This window comes from Acomys russatus, chromosome 1 (assembly GCF_903995435.1).
Source record: "Acomys russatus chromosome 1, mAcoRus1.1, whole genome shotgun sequence".
NCBI lineage: Eukaryota > Metazoa > Chordata > Mammalia > Rodentia > Muridae > Acomys > Acomys russatus.
In genome coordinates this window covers 20,369,451-20,386,977 of record NC_067137.1, presented here as the reverse complement: position 1 = coordinate 20,386,977, position 17,527 = coordinate 20,369,451, and positions in this window count along the sequence as shown.

The following is a 17,527-nucleotide window of genomic DNA, read 5'->3' as shown; positions in this document are numbered from 1 at the left end:
TATTCTCTGAAAGTATATTTATTATAGTTACGATGTTACCAGGAACCAAGATTTTGTTTTTAGTGTAAAAGATACAGAAATATAAAATTAAAGCAATTAAGTAAAACCCCTATAATCCTACATTTTTAAGTAAAAACAAAACAATACCAACAACAAAAACAGATAAGAGGTCTAACTCTCCATTGGAGAAAATCAGTAAGCAGACAGTAGCAATGATAATCAGCATCCTTATGCCCAATTCTGCAAAGCTATTTTTTTCAGTAAAAGAAACCAGGGTTCCAGGATAAATAGCTGCACCTAGGCTGGACAGACCAGCAACCAATGGGATATTTTTGAAATACTGAAAGCCAAGGAAGTTTTCAAAGCCAAGTCAAAATAACCAAGGGATCGACTGCAGGAGTCTCCTACAGCCACAGGAAAACAACTAGAATGATGGTACAATAACAAAGAGGTAACAATGTGGGAGATAGAGTAAAAACCAGGAAGGACTGACACTCCACATTGGTTATGCTCATGGATACATTTAGACAGTATGGATAACCAGTTCGTTATTGGCAGATAAAATAGCAGACAGCTCCACATGAACTATGCCTCAAGCTGAACAGTCAGGGTAGAAAATATTCTTTCTGTAAAGGATTTGCTCCACAGAAATAAACCCACATACCTATAGTTAGAAGCATCAAGAACAATATTGGGAAAACTGCAAATCCCCACAGAGGGGTGGGGTGGGGGTGGAGATTGGGGGTGGGGGTGGGGACAGTAAAACTAAACCCACACCTGACACCAAAACCAATGAAAAATGGATTAGAGGCTTCTACATTAAAAAATCTGAAACTGTAAAAGTAGAGGCAACGATGTGTGATATTGTCTTGGCCATGGTTTCGCATGCATAAACAAGCCCAAGTGACAAAACCAAAGTCAACAGAACGAAGAAGCAAAATCAAAGTCAAAGTCAACAGAATGGAGAGGCAACCTGCAGAACAGGGGAAATATTCACAAATCACAAATTTGGTAGGGGATGTGTTTCCAAATTATTTAAAGAATGTCTACAACTCAATAGAGAAATGCTTTATGACCCAATTTAAAACTCAGAAATGACACTCGAGCAGACATATTTTCAGTCACAACAGATGAATGGCCAAGAATACATGAAATGATACCCAGCATCACGTCAGGAAAGTGCAAATCAAAAGTCCAGTAACCATTACTTCACAGTTGCAAACATGGAGAAATTTCAACTCATAGTCTCAGTGGGGTTAAAAATTGCAGCCATCATTGAAAGCAAAATGGAGGAGATTCCTTTAACAAATAAAAAATAGGACTCTTAAGAGTAATCCAACAGCCTCCCTCTGCTTATGTATTCAAATAGTTGAAATAAAAAGGGTATTCAGAATAGTGTTGTCCACTGTCGGCAAAATGGGGAAGTCAGCCCAAACAAAGATGAGTGAATAAAAAAAATCCTGACACAGATATACTTACACATGATGGAATTTTAGCCACTTATGGCAACGTGAGTAAACTTGGAAGGCATTACGCTAAGTGAAATAAGCCAGTCAGAAAATTCAAATGGAATTTCCTCCATTTTGTAACTCTCGCAAAAGATACATAAGCTTTAAACTTGTATTACTTACGGTGAGTAGCTCTGAGTAGGCGTTGGGCCTGAGTTTCCACAGAAGAGCCAGCACGTAGAGCAAGTCCATCTTGCCTCAGGTCTCTGCCCAGAGGACCCCATAGAGAGGCTCCGGGGTGAGCTTCTAGACCCCAGATTATTAGGATCCTTTTAAGCAAAGCATCAGCCTTTCAGAAGGCACAGGCAGAGGCCTGTTGAGCGCTTGTTAAACTCTCAGGCTCTAATCCCACCAGTGGATCTCTCTGAAGGATTCCCCCAGCAAGCTCTCCCTGCAAGCTCCTCTGCCACCTCCACAGGGGCTGGAGTTTGTAGGAAATGAACGGAGGCTGGAGCAGTCGGGGAACATGAGCAAGATGCATAGGCAAAAGTGCTTACTCTCCCGATTCTGTCTCTCCTTCCTTCCCCGAGATTAGGGCTCACAAACCTCTGCACCTGGCTCACCTTAGCACTTTAAACACCCACAGCCATGCCCCACCCCCCAGGACTGTAATGGGTCAGGTGGGCAGCCAGGCAGCCAGGATCACAGGCGGTTTGTCAAGCTCTGCAGCTGGCTTAATTAGGAGCCTGTTCTCAGCTGTCAGAATTGAGGCTTGGGCCTCTGGCTCCTTGTGTATAAAATGAGCATTTGGCCTTAGACGTTCCAGAAGCAATGGGTGACATCCAAGTTGACATCACTTGTAAGTGGTTAAAGCATTACTAAATGTGAGACATCAGAACCAGGAGGAAGCAAAGATGGCATGCCGGGTCCCTTTGTCCTTCACACTGCTACGTTCACGCCTTCCTTCAGAGACAGAAACAAACCAAAAATTCCCCAAACCCCCCCCCCCAATGCTTATGAAGTGCCACCTTCCAGAGTATGAAGCCAGCTGGACAGAGATGAACAGAGTAAATCAGAGATGGCACACTGTGCCAAGGCTTCACAGACCCTGGTGCCAAACTGTGTACAGGCAAGGCTGAAGGCTGGTGAGCACAAGCCATCAGCTCAGCCATCACAAGGCTACCTCCCCACCACCCAGAGTGTCATGGAGAGTTCAATATCCAGAAACCACCATCAAGTGACAGATGAGCCCAGTCTGCTCCCCTACGGGCCGCCGATGGCCTCGTTACTGATAGCCAGGGCACTTGTGTCTCTTTGTCCCCAGGGTTGGCTAGAGACAGAATCTGTCTTCTATTCCTTCACTCTGGAAGACTGAAATGCCCACTGGAAATGCCCTTTCCTGGGCAGCCATTGTCATGGGCTGAAGGGCAGACTCGGTCCCCCTGATCGGCCCCTATTGGGTGCACATGGTGGGCCAGAGAGCGATGGGCTACCAATGATGGTGAGCAGGAGCAAATGAGAAGATGGGCCTGCAGCCAGGAGACAACGCTCACTAACCACCAGCCAGGTATTGAGGAAGCAGGAGCTCGTTATGATCAGGGGAGGAGCTTGGGAAGAGCTAAGGAGGAGGTCCTCCCTCTGGTCCTTACCCTCCCTAGAGATGACTTCATTCCTTTCCAGGTTGCCCAAGGTCATTGTGTTAACTGCCTGGGGGAAGCATCCTGAGGGCCTGTTTACCAGAGCCACCAGGATGAGAAGGTTGCTATGGAAACTGGTTGTGTGGGAGATAACCTGGGCGACCACTTGGTTCAGTGTGCTGTCCTCGCCATCTCCAAGTTCGAATAGTTTTCCAACAAAGACTTTCCATTTCCTTTTCCACTGAAGCATCACCTGGAATGCTTAGAAAACACAGACACTTGCCCTGCCCATGGTCCACCCCAAGAAGGACTAAGGCGCGCGCGCACGCACACACACACACACACACACACACACACACACACACACACACACACACACACGATTCTCACACACATCAAATTAGAGAATAAACATTCCAAGGACTGCTTCCACCACTAGGGGTGGGTGGCCTTGGAGAAGTCCTGCTGTCCTGCTGGGCTGTGTGGCTCCTCTGCTTAGAGTGCCCTGGGTGCAGCTGCAGTACAGTGCCCATCTACTGCTCACAAGACAGAGACCAGAGAGTGGATCTGGTTGCTCTGTGAGATATATTAGTTCCCTGGGTACACTGTGTCCCCTCTAAGTCATTCAAGCTAAACAAACAAACAAAAACAAATAAGCAAACACCAAAAAAACAAACGAACAAACAAACAAAAAAACCCAAAGGAATAGACAAAACCCCATACAAGATCTTGTTTTATCATTGGCTCCTTATGCCAGGGGGCTAAGCTACCTCTGGACTGACCAGCACAAGCCACCTCTTTTCTCTCCAACTATAGTGCGATGCAAGAGAAGAGCTGTGTCTCCTGTGTGGCATGAGTCCCTTCCTGGTTTCTGGGGATAGCATGACAATGATACTTTTATCACTGCCCAATTCAAAGCAGATCTTACTTTAAAAAATATATAAACAAGTCAATTTTATTTTTGATATACTCATTATTTTTCTGATGTGTGAAGTACACCGCCTGCCCATGTGTGTTCCAGGAAGTGTTTCTGTGTTTACTTGTCAGGGAAATCATCAAAGAGGATGAGCCTGAAGCCCCAACACTGAGTCAAGCCTGAAGTGAGGACAGGCTCGTGAAGGCCACAGCAGGCTCTGTGATGGGGGCAAGGTAACTGATGGAGGTTTCCTAATCTTCAAGCAGTTTCCAAAGGAAAAGAATTTGGACGTGGTAGAGTGCAGATTTTAATTTTTTCCAGTTGTTATAGGCCACTAGCAAAAATATTCTATAAAGGATAAAAAAAACCATAGAATGTTCTTGATTTTTCTTTTTCTTTTCTTTTTCTTTCTTTTCTTTCTTTTTTTTTTTTTTTACCAAGATCTGTTTACACTCTTAAAAAATTTCTCAGCATATTTATCACCATGCACAAAACTCAACTCCAAGTGGATTAAAGACCTCAACATAAAACCAGAGACACTAAATCGGTTAGAAGAAAAAGTTGGGAAGAGCCTGGAACTCATTGCTGCAGGAGATAACTTCCTGAACAGAGCACCAACAGCCCAGGCTCTAAGGTCAACAATTAATAAATGGGACCTCATGAGGCTGAGAAGCTTCTGTAAGGCACAAGACACTGTCAACAGAACAAAATGACAGCCTACAGACTGGGAAAAGATCTTCACCAACCCTACATCTGACAAAGGTCTAATATACAAAATATATAAAGAACTTAAGAAATCAAACATCATCAGACCAAATAAACCAATTAAGAAATGGGGCTGAGAATTAAACAGAGAATTCTCAACAGAGGAATATCAAATGGCTGAGAAACACTTAAAGAAATGTTCAATGTCCTTAGTCATCAGAGAAACACAAATCAAACAACTCTGAGATTCCATCTTACACCCATCAGAATGGCTAAGATCAAAACCTCAAGTGACAGCACATGCTGGCGAGGATATGGAGAAAGGGGAACACTCCTTCATTGCTGGTGGGAGTGTAAACTTGTACCATCACTTTGGAAATCAATCTGGCACTTGCTCAGAAAACTGGGAATAGGGATTCCTCAAGACCCAGCTATTCCACTCCTTGGAATATACCCAGAAGATGCCCCAGCACACAACAAGGACATATGCTCAAACCATCTTCATAGCAGCCTTATTTGTAATAGCCAGAATCTGGAAACAACCTGGATGTCCCTCAGTCGTAGAATGGATAAAGAAACTGTGGCACATTTACACTGTGGAATACTACTCAGCTATTAAAAACAAGGAACTCTTGAAATTTGCAAGCAAACAGATGGAACTGGAAATGATCATCCTGAGTGACTTAACCCAGACACAGAAAGATACACATGGTATATACTCAGTTATAATTGGACACTAGCCCAACAGGGATGTCCCCTGAAAGTCTTTACTTACCAGGAGACTGGGATAGATTCTGGGACTTCCTAGTGGCACTCCGGGTAAGAGAGATATGGGAGAATGGGAAAATAGAAGGATCCAGAGGTCCTAGAAACCTACAAGAAGACCATCAAGGCTGGTGGATCTGGACCCAGGGGGGTCTGCTCAAATTATTGTAGCAACCAAGACAATGCATGCAGTAAACCTAGAACCCCTATTCAGATCTAGCCAATGGACAGCACATTCTCTGCAGTTGTGTGGAGAGCTGGGATTGATTCTGACATGAACTCTGGTGCCCCCTATTTGACCATTTCCCTTTGGTGGGGAGGCCTGGTGGAACTCAGAGGAAGGGTAAGCAGGCTACCAGGATGAGACCTGATAGACTGTGATCATATGGTAGGGGAGGAGGTCCCCTTCTGTCACAGATCTAGGGGAGGGGAATAGGATGAAAGAGGGAGGGAGGGGGAATGGGAAGATACAAGTGAGGGGATAACCATTGAGATGTAATCTGAATAAATTACTTAAAAATTTTTTTCTCAGGACCTCAAATAGTTAAATGTAGATTACATGTGATCAGTACGTACTGTGACAAATATTTTAAGTACTTATAATATCTATTATGTGTTAACACAAATAATCCATTTTTGTGAAACTAGCTATTTTCCAATGCAAACAAAATCTGAGTATGAAATATAACACAATATTGCTTTATGTGTTTGTGTTACTAGAAGATGAATTCCAGCATCTGTTGATCATCACATGTACTTTCTAGAAAACTCTATGAGACATTTGTGAGAGAACAGGAGGAAATATTGTCTTTGTGTTTTCCAAGACACCACCTGACCATCTGGCAGAATATAGAAGGAAACCACTGTTAAGCTGAGAGTCTTCCTGACAGGGACCAAAAGGAGTCTCTTAGACACAAAAGCCACTGTCTAGACCATCTGTTTTTACCAGAATGAACTTTAGCAGAAGGGATATGAAAGGGGAGAGAGAAAGAGAGAGAGAGAGAGACAGACAGACAGACAGACAGAGACACAGAGAGACAGACAGAGACAGAGAGAGACACACAGAGAGAGACAGACAGACAGACAGACATGCAAAGTAGAGGACAGAGAGCTGGCCAGCTCCCCTACCTCAGCTGTGTCATGATAGGCTAATCCTTTCTCCTGTCTCAGCATTAGAATCCTGTGTGAACGGGAGAGTTTGAGCTCTGTCATTGTGTCTTATTCAACCCAGGCTACACAACGAAACCTCCCAGAGAGCCTCACACTGCCCAAAGCCAGACCCTGCCCTGCTCTATAGTGTATGAAAGTCGCCCCCCGCCGCAGGGCCCAGGAGTCATGTTCACTTTACTATTATGTCAACCAAATGCCTGGCAGACACACCTTAAGGGAGATGACAGCTGGGCTTGGTGACACACACCTTTAATCCCAGCACTCAGGAGGTAGAGACAGGCAGATCTCCGCGTTCGAGGCCAGCCTGTTCTACAGATAGTCTTCCAGGACTACACAGAGAAACTCTGTTCCCCATGACAGGGAGAGTGTGGTAGAACAAAGCAGCCTACATCATGATGACCAGGAAGCAGAGAGAGGTAGAAAGGGGGAAAAGCAAGATGAACAGTGACGTACTTCCTCCAGCTAGGTCATGCCTTGAGTTAATTCAGACTTTGACCCCATCAAAGGGTAAATTTATGCTTTAGGTCAGAGGCTGGATGATACACTCCTCTCTGGGAACACCCTCACAGACTTACCCAGAGGTGTGCCCAGTGCCAGGAAGACAACAAGATGAACCACTACAGGAACCAAGCCAAGGAATCAGCCAAAACAAAACAAAACAAAACAAAACAAAAAAAAACTGTCAAATAAGCAATGATAGAAGGGAATTGTAGTTCACAGAATACAGGCACCAGCTCCAGTAGGCATAAATACATAAATAAATGGGGAAGGAGGGACCACTTTTACTTGCCGCAGTAGTCCAGTTAATAAGTAGAAGTGAGGGCAATTGGGACTCACCCTGCGGCAAGAGTGTATCACCAGGGGAACAGCTTTCACAGGCAAAACTCACGGATGGATACTACATTTAATGAGTAAAAATATATGCTTGGGTTCAGGATGCATGCATATTTGCCACTAGATGAGTTTATTATGAAAGAAAAAATGGTTAATACTTAGCCACCCATGCTGATACCATACACACTCTGAGAGGAGTACCTCATTCTTGCCAAAAATGGTTCACTTTTATCTGACCTTAAGGAATGCTCAGACAATCTCAAACTGAGTGACGTCTCATGAACCAACTGGCCGGCACTCATCAAAAGCAATAACGTTAAGGGAGACAAAGCTAAGTGGGGGATTGTGGTGGAAAAAACTAAGGAGATGTGACAAATGCATGCAACGTGGGATCCTGACAAGGTCACAGTATACTACAGCCCATCTGGTCCTATTTCATATTAAGTTTTTGCTTTTGATTATTGTATCCTGGGTATGTGTGGTAGTGATATTTCCAGGAGCTGAGCAAACTGTAGTGAGAATTTTGATTCCTTTAAAAACATAGAAGTGGTATGGGATTATGTTTCTGTTTTAATCCAGGGGTGGAATATGGGGCTGCTTCAGATTGTCCACAGCAGCCGACTATGATTTGTCCTGTGCTCTGGCAGGGGTGTGAATTTTGCCAGCTGAAGCTAGTTTACATTTGGAATTCTGGGGAGTCCTCAGAGGGTATACAAATGCTAGGTCACCGAGAGGTGGTAGCTGCTGCTCCTGCTGCTGCTATTGCTGTTGTCCCTGCTTCTGTTGCCTGCACCCTGCCACCATTGTCACTCCTGGTGGTGATGGTTGCTGGTTGCTATTTGCTGGTTGGATGCTGTTGTTTGTTGGTTGCTATGTAGAAGAAATTGGACTTGCCCCAAGGAACTTGATGTCCCCAATCAAGTTGGTTAATGATAGTAACGCTCCTTTCCCATCTACCCTTCTTCTCCTCCTTCCTAGTGTTGGAGGTTGGAAGGGTGGAGAAGGGTGGTAGGAAAAAAAAAAAGAACCCAGTAAAGTAGCCAAAAGTCAGGCTACAGTAAACTGCTCTGAGATTCTCGCCCATGGCTCTCTCCATTCAGTTGATTTGTCCATTCATTCCCCTCCTACCTTTCCTCTCAGCGTGCCTGAGATGCCGTCAGATTTTCCAGAGTAGGAGAATGTCGTTCATCCAACATATGCTGCCCATTCACTTTTCAGGAAACATCCCCCACAGCCTTCCTATTGATGCTAAGGAGGGGAACGGCAAGGGCGGGAGATGCCAGGCCAGTGTGTCATCTCTCTTGGCTGTGTGAAAAGAAGGTCAGAGGATATGAGCCATGAATGGGGCCTGCAGATGTCCAAATGGGGTAGTGTTAAGCCAGACAAAGGGCAGCTTGTATGAACCAGAATCTGGCCTGGCTAGTAAGGGGGACCGAGAGGCCACTGTGTCGGCTCAGATAGGGACCAGATGTTTCCAATCTCTGCTGTTCAAAGGTCAAGGATGCAGGCATACTGTGTATCACCAACTCTTCTGTGCAGGCGGTGTGTTTGCTGGAGGCATAGGAGGAGTCCAGACCCTATGAGGGAACTTGACAAAAAAACAAAAAACAAAAAAGACCAAAAATAAAAATAAGCAAACAAACAAACCCTCATAGCGTTCCATGTTGAAAAGAAGGTAGGTAGAAGACTGTGATGTGAGGCCCCTTTGCTCAGTGTTAGGAAAACAGGAGTAGATTAAGGAGTAAAAACAATTCAGTTGAAAAGCCCAGACCTTTTGCCCACCTTCTTTGTCCACAAGCCTTTGTGAATACTTAGCTTCAACCAAGGGATGGCTAGGTTGGGAGCAAAGCGATTGGGGTTCAGAGAGATAGGAAGGGAAGGAGTTCAGGCTAGTTCATGGGGGGGGGCTTGAAGACTGTACCACAGAATATACACACTGTGTAGTGTGTGCAGATAGGAGGGTTGTCAGTGGGTGTAATATCATCTGGTTCCGGTTTTATATAGACATTACCCCAGTGCTGCCTCCTGAATGTGCTATAGAGGTTAAGAGAGGCACCTGGGAGGTCAGCTTATCATTTGGCGGGCTGCCAGATGAGGAATGGGCATCTCTTTGCCATAGCAAAAGATGTCAGAATCCCATGCTCACTCATCCTCTGCCAACGCCCCCCCCCCCCCCGGCCCCTCTCTTACATTTCTTGTTCTGTGCTTGGTAGCCTCACTCTCCCTCCATTCACATCCGTGCTGACCTGGGTAAAGACTTCAGGCTCACACTCACAGCTGCTGTCTACTCCAACACCGCGGCCGAGAACACCCGTGCTGTGGCTAACGTCTCTGATGTCCCAGGCAGCCTTTGGGTAGTGAAAGGAGGGTGTTCCACACTGGGAGAAGTCTCCGCCCTAGAGCAGACCTCTGTGAGGTTAGGGGTACTGAGGAGGAATGTTGCCACCTTCAAAGGAAACTTCTGTTCCCTTGATATTGGCCTTGGTGGCGGTGCTGGGTTCTGTGTCCTTGCCTTCCTGTATTCCCTTTTCCACTCACACCACAGTGCAAGGTTGAGGACCAACAGGTTTGCCCTACTTGAGCAGTATAGCGCAAGCCCAAGTTCCCATCCTCAATAGAGAGGCAAGGTCGTAAGGGCTGCGGGCAGTCCCACGTCATGGAGAGAACACAGACCCTGAGCACAAAGGCCTCTCTGGATTCTAGATCATCCTCATGGGCTTGCTAGAGCTCAGGGCTTCTTACCCTTCCTGAGCCTCAGTTTCCCTAGCTGGAATATTGGGAAGATAAGACCCAGCTTAGAGTCATATGACGACAATAAATACATAAAACACACAGTACATGGTGAGTGATGAAATCATACCGTTGTCTGTCATTAGCATTTGAACTAACAAGTTGACCTTCATAAGTTCCTGAGTGAAAGTTTGGAAGGGGAAGATTGTAGAGCTTAGTGGGAGAGACAAGTATGTTTTCATGAGTGTGGGCTGTGGCCAGTTTTCAAGCAATCTGTCTGATGCTTCATTCAGAAGTCCCTGTGGAAGAAAGGTGTAGGATGGCTGTTCTGGGCAATGCACTCTAATCACTCAGGACACAGATGGGAAGAGAGTCCCAGGGCACATGTGGGACTTTGCCAAGTCTACACAGAGCTAACTCAAATGGCAGAGCTGGGCCGCGCAGCTCAGGACTTCTGTTTTTGGACATCTGGTCTCTTGGACAGCCTTCATTTGGGCTTGGAAGAGCTGAGCTGGAGAAGACAAGTGGACTGAACTCTCCAGCAAGCTTCTGATCTCAGTGCCAGGCTGTCCAGATGAGGCCTAAAGGATGGTTTCTAGATTTATTCTGGCTCCAAGCTTCCAACAACAGGTTTACACACATTCAGGTTGGCCCCAAAATTCAGGGCTCATGACTCCTTTTCTCACTTCTTTTGTGCCTCCAGAGCTCTGACCCAACAAGTACACATGAGTCCTATAGACAGGTGGAGAAGGCAGAATAGTGGGACATCTTCAGAGGCCACTAGGGATGCAGACAGCACAAACACATCAACAATGACCCTGGCAGTCTTGGCTTGAAAAAGGAAAGGTACAGAGATGCCAGGCCTCATCGTCCCCAGCAGCTGTGTGCTGGAGAGTTAGCTCAGGACACAGGGGCCTTCTCTCTAGGGATATCCTGTATTAGCAGTCCGGGAAGCTAACTCAGAAAAAGAATACAGGTAGAGTTTGGAAACGCAAAGACCCTCCTGGTTAGACACATGGCCTAGTTTCAGAGCAGCATCGTCTCAGTGCAGTTGCCCCAGGAACGGCTTCATAAGGGAGGGATAGGGATGGAGGGGGGGGGGCTGGAGGGGGAATCAGGTCTACACAAGTCTCTGGGACCATACGGGGAGCTTGGGAAGCCCCAGGACGTCTAAAGCCCCCTGCCCCCAACAATCCAGCCCTTCGATTCCAAGAGAAGGAATACCCTGAGCAGGCAATGAGCTGACCATGGGAGGTAGGAGAAAGGATGGAGTAACTGAAGACTTGGGCCTGACCTCAGTCCAGATAACTGGTCCAGCCACAGAAGAATGTGGGCTGTGCACACATGGCCTTGACCTTGAACAGAAGGAACATCAAAAAACATTCCAGATACCCATCTTTCATACAATACAGCCCTTTATGGGGGCCCCACGGGCTGTAGCTATGGACAGCAGGTGGCTATGTGGTAAGTGGGGAGACCTCTTTTCTCTAGGAGCAGAAAGAGCAGATTCTAGTTTCAACCCCTAGGCTCTTCATCCTGGTTCCACAGGACTGGCTGAGTTGGCTGCCCCAAGGCCACATTGCTAATGGGTTCTGAGTCTGTCATTTGTCCATTGTAGATTCATCATTTCCTATCAGCAGAGAAAAAGTCTTTTGGCTCTGAAATGAAAGTCCTATTTCATCAGTTGCTATCTACTCTATTGATCGACAGTTACCTTTGGTGGCTACCTTTGGAAGGCCACAGAGGATACTCCCAACTATCTGTGCACACAAGGCCCTGAGGCTGTGTTGTGTTTGAAGAGGCTGCCTTCTTGGACCTTTCTTGTGGACTCAAAGCTATTACCCTCAGCCTTCCTCCTCCCCACTTCCATTCTGCACTTTGCTTGCCAACTCTTTCCCAGAAATCCACTTGAAACTCCAAGCTCCCACCTGCTGCCCTTGAGAGTGATTCACCCATGCTAGCTGGCGTCCTCCCCTTTCTGGCAGCCTTTCTCGGGCTTCATGGCGCTGGAAAGGTTTGTGTTCTTATTCCTCTAGAGAGAAGTAAGGACTTTATGGCCACATTTTGTCTTTACGTAGCTAAAATGGTGCCCTGCACATAGTAGGAGCTTAATAACAGCTTGGAATTCCTTGCATTTCCTGTTCCTTACGGTCTCAATGAGAAGTAGACACAGAGACTCTCATGAACTTATTTGCTCTCCCTGTTCCCTTAGTGGGGAAAGCGCTGCTTTAAGCATACCCGGCCATGGGGCTTTGTGCTCTCATGTGGTAGTGGTGATGGAGGCTCCTTCATGGGGATCTCTTGATAGGCCCCTTCCGGTGGGTCTTATCTGGAAAGCTCACTGGCCTGTTTATATTCCTAAGAGTAGTAAGTGAACTGATTGCTTGCACTTGTATAGAGAATCCTGTGTCTCTGCCTTTCTCTTGATCTTTCTTACCTAAATGTATCCACATGAGAGCTGACCAGGTGGGGTGGCTCTGTTGTCTTCCTAGAAGCTCATTTCTGAGTGGCCAAAATTCTTAGGATGTCCAAAACCCAGAGCCCAGAGGCCGAGCACAGCAGGCTGGAGCAAGAGGCCAGGCCCACAGGCAGAGAAAGAAGGAGCACTGTCACAGTCTGAGGGATTCTCTGGGTCCTCCCAGGTACCATGGACAAAGCTCAGGCTCAGACATGAGGGGATTTCTCAGCCCCACATCTGGGGTCCATTTCAGATCTAGCTCACTCCCCGGGGTTTTCTTATGCTTGTGTCCCCCTTTAGTGGATCTGGCTGCCTTGTGTTCCCTATACCTCGGGGTCTCAATGAAAAGCAGGCACAAGGACTCTCATGAACTCATTTGCTCTCCCAGTTCCCTCTGCGCCTGTTCCCTCTTCTTGGGCCACGAGTCCAGCCTTCCAGTCGTATCCACAGCAAACAGTCATAAACAGGTGGAAGGGGCCCGGCACTTCAGGTGCAAAAGCAGGGTGGGGAGGAGCTGCTTTGGCAGAACCCGTTTTCATACAGATGTTTTCAGCCATAAAACAGGAGACTTGCAGAGCAAGAAGTGGGCCTGGGTTGCAAATGACAAGGCCTGCAAAGTGCATTAGGCCGGAGGTCAGACAGTGACTCAGAACTTCCTCAGAGCTGACCTGTACCTCACAGCAAACCAGCTGGGGAGCCAGAGGCTTGGGGATGGTGAGATGTAGCTGAGGAAGCTGAAACTGAAGAGGCCCGCCCTGGTTGTACAAACACAGACACCCTACTTTACCAAACACACAGCTGCTGTAGCATCACTCCATTCTCTTTAGTTCTTTTTCCTTCCAAACATACTTATGAATGAACCAGGCTACTGGTATGGAGCAGAGGGAAGTCATTTCTAAGGAAACAGAGTATCTAGTCAGTGGTAACCTTGCAGCTTTGAATTGTAGAATATTAGCCTTGGCACACAGCATTGTCTTAGTTAGGGTTTCTGTTGCTGCAATAAAACACTGTGACCCAGCTGGGTGTTGGTGGCACACACCTTTAAACCCAGCTTGGGAGGTAGAGGCAGGTGAATCTCTGTGAGTTCGAGGCCAGTCTGGTCTACAAAGCAAGTCCAGGACAGCCAAGGCTACACAGAGAAACCCTGTCTCAAACAGAACAAAACAAAATAAAATAAAACAAACACCGTGACCCAAAGCCAAATTGGGGCAGAAAGGGTTTATTTGGCTTACACTTCCATATTGCTGTTTATCATGAAGGGAGGTCAGGACAGGAACTCACATAAGGTGAGAACCTGGAGGCAGGAGCTGATGCAGAGGCCACAGAGCGCTGCTGCTTCCTGGCTTGCTCAGCCTGCTTTCTTATAGAACCCAGGACCACCAGCCCAGCGATGGAACCACCCACAAGGGGCGGAGCCTTCCCTCATCAATCACTGAAAAATGCCCCTAACGGCTTGCCAACCCTATGGAGGCATTTTCTCAATTGAGGCGTCCTCTTTTCGTGTAGCCCCAGTTTGTGTGTCAGGTTGACACAAGGCTGGCCAGCACAAGCATCATATGGGTGTCAGTTCACATGTGGTTCCTTAGAGACAGTGATGGTTGATCTTCCTTGTCAGCTTCCCTGGATTTAGAATGACTGTGGAAATACACCCCTGTGTCCATCAGGGTATTTCTAGAAAGGTTTAAGCGAGGAGTGTGAAGTACTGTTTCTGGAGCTGGTGTCCCAGGTTGAAAGAAACAGAGAATGTCAGCTGAGTATCAGTGCTCATCTCACTTTGCTTCCTGATTGTAACAATGTAGCAATGTGACAAGTCGCCTCATATTTCAGTTGCTGTGACTTCCCTGGATGAGACATTCTGTCTCCTTGAACCATAATAAATCCCTCTCCTTGCTGGTGAGCTTTCATTGTCATCTTGAGACAACTAAGGAGGAGCGTTTTAGTGAGAAATTACCTTAATTTGGCCTGTGGGTATGTCCTTGGGTAGCACCTTACCCTAGGCAGGTGGTGGGGGTGGGTGTCCTAAATTATGTAAGAAAGGGCTAGATAAGAGAAAGTAGGTAGCAAAATGTATTCATTTCTTTCTGCTTTTGGCTGTGAATGTGATGTGACTAGCTGTTTGAGTTCCTGCCTTGATGTTCCTATACTGATGGACTGTCATCCGCACGCTGAAAGAAACCCTTTCCTTTCCAAAGTTGATGTTTGCCAGAGTTTCCTTCTTCACAACAACACAAACGAAACTCTAACACCCTGTCATTTTCTTCTTGTCAGATGTTGTAGTTACTGCGATGAAGGAAGGGTGATACCCAATGACTCTTTTTGGAGTTTTCCCCTTCCAGTTCCATTGTAGGAGTGGAAGGATTTTAATAAGTCTTGTGAGATGACACTGTGAGGGATAGAGAAGCATGTATAACATGATGCTGCTTGGGCGGGGGGCGGGGGAGGGCGGGGAAATCCTTAATTCTAAGATAGCAAAGCTCCTGAAACCTCTTTGGGCCACCTGACATAACTAAGCTCTGAGACCAAGACACAGAATCTACCATCTTAATCTCTAGCTATGAAAGGAAGGTGTGCACTTGCAGGTGTGTGCGTGCACAAGCACAGAGGGGGGGAGGGAGGGAGGGAGGGAGAGAGAGAGAGGGGGGGGGAGGGAGGGGGAGGGAGGGGGAGGGAGGGAGAGGGAGGGATAGCTCATAATGAATAGATTAAGTTGTGTCTTGTACTAGGATATGGGAAAAAATAGCAATGTTCAGAGGAGGCAAAAGGAGGACTCAGACTTTGAGCAAAGGACCAGCAGCTCCTTGAAGGAGGTAGCAGGGATGGCCTACATAGAAGTGGAAGGCAGAGGACAGTGCTGTGCACAGCATCTAGAAGGGCATAGAAACAAGAGAGTCGAGCCATGCCCCCAACAGCAAACATCCTGGTCTCTAGAGCATGGCATGCCTGTGACCATTAGCAGGGAGGACAACTGCCATGGGGGATAGTGCTGGAACTGAAAGGGAGACCCCAGAATCAGGAAAGCCCAACAGACAGGTACAAAAAAATCATTCATAGCGTATTTTGGATGTGAGTCTGTTTCATAAACAAAACTAGGTTCTTGCATCTTGTGGAAATCTGAAAGTCCTAGAATGTGGAGTCCCCTTGTAGCTGTACATAGTGGTTGCCAGAGAGTGGTTACCCATAGACGGGACAGTTGTTTTCCAATCTTACCTTTTCCTCAACACTTCCTATAGTGGCCCTTCAACAATTTGTCCTCTGGGATGCCCCCTCTGTCATCTACTGGACCTCCATGGTCTGGGGTCGAGGTGGGGAAATTGCCATGAGGCCTGTGTTGAGGAAAGTATCGTAAGAGTTGAAAAGTCTCTGGGCTGCAGACAGCAAGTCCAGAGAGGAACTTTTCAATGTGAACTTGCAGGGGGAAGGGCCTGCAGAAACAGAAGCAAGTGCCTGGAAGGAAACGGGGTGGCGGGGGTGGGGGACAGGAATTGCAGAATTTCCATTACAGACTATGATGAAGGTAAGAAGGATGAGGCAAAATAAATTTCAAGATGTCCATAAGGGTTCATGGCTGAAGATGGAGCCATTTAGAGAGACAGAGGCAGAGGGCAGAGATGGCCCCAGGAAGAAGAGGGGGTGCTATGCCCAGCTGTATTTGAGGTGCTTGGGTGGGTACAGCTACCATTAAAATGTGGGTGCACTAGCCTAGGTTTTGGCATGCCAGAGGACCAGAGAGAGAGATCTGGCATTTCCTGACAGTGTGCAGTCAGTAAGTGAGGATTCTGCATAAGGTGGAATGAATGAAGCTGAGCTTCCTCCATGCCCCACCCCCACCCCCGCCTCGCACGCTCAGCTCCCAATCCCAGTAGCCAACTGTGGCGTGTGTTGTGAGGATTTCAGCTATAAACTAATAGTTTGTGTCGCCCCTCAAGTCCATATATTAAAATTCTAGCCCCCATGTTGATGCTACATAAGATGAAGTTTTAAGGATGTGCTTAGGTTGTGAGAGAGGGAGCCCTTGTGAATAAGATTAGTGCCCTTACAAAAGAAACAGCCGGGGCTGGAAGGATGGCTTACCCAGATAATAGCACTTGCTGACAAGCCTGATGACCTGAGTTCAATCCCAGAATGCACACTGTAAAGAAAACACTTACAACTTGTCCTCTGACTTCCACGTGTGTACTGTGTTGTGTGTGTGAATGCATATGCCTCCCTAACCACCCCACACTCCAGCCAAAGAAATATGAGTAACAAAATTTTGTAAAGAAGCAAAAAGTTTTTAAAAATAAATGAATAAAGAAACACCAGAAAGTTGGGGGTGGTGGCACACACTTGTGACCTCAGCATCTGAGAGGGTGACGCAGGAAGATACTGAGTTTGAGGCCAGCTTGGGCTACAAAGCAAGACTTCATTTTAGACAAAGAAACATAATACATGACACTGAGCATTAACTAGCTCCTCCTCTATTGGAAGGCATAGCAAGAAGATACTGACCACACGACCCATCTGCCTGTCCTTGGCTATACTTGCTCTTAGACCTGTGGGGACTAGTGACGCTGTTTAAGACCCCTGTTAGCGGTGATTTTGTTTTAGCATCTCAGACTGACTAGAACTTCTTCTGACTCAGCCATCACCTGAAAGATACAGCCTTGAAAAGCCAGAGATACCTCTACCATGTCTCAGACGCTGAGCGGCAGTAGGTGTGGGTCAGCCACGCCGCGCTGAGTCTTTTTGCCTGAGTCACACGGAATGGTTTTGTGTCTTGTTACACTGAAGGAGCTTTGAGGGGCAGGCTGAGTGGGTGGACGCTGAGTCATGGGAGCCTCTTCCGCAGATGGTGGAGGATCGTGAGTCACACCGTAGCTCCAGC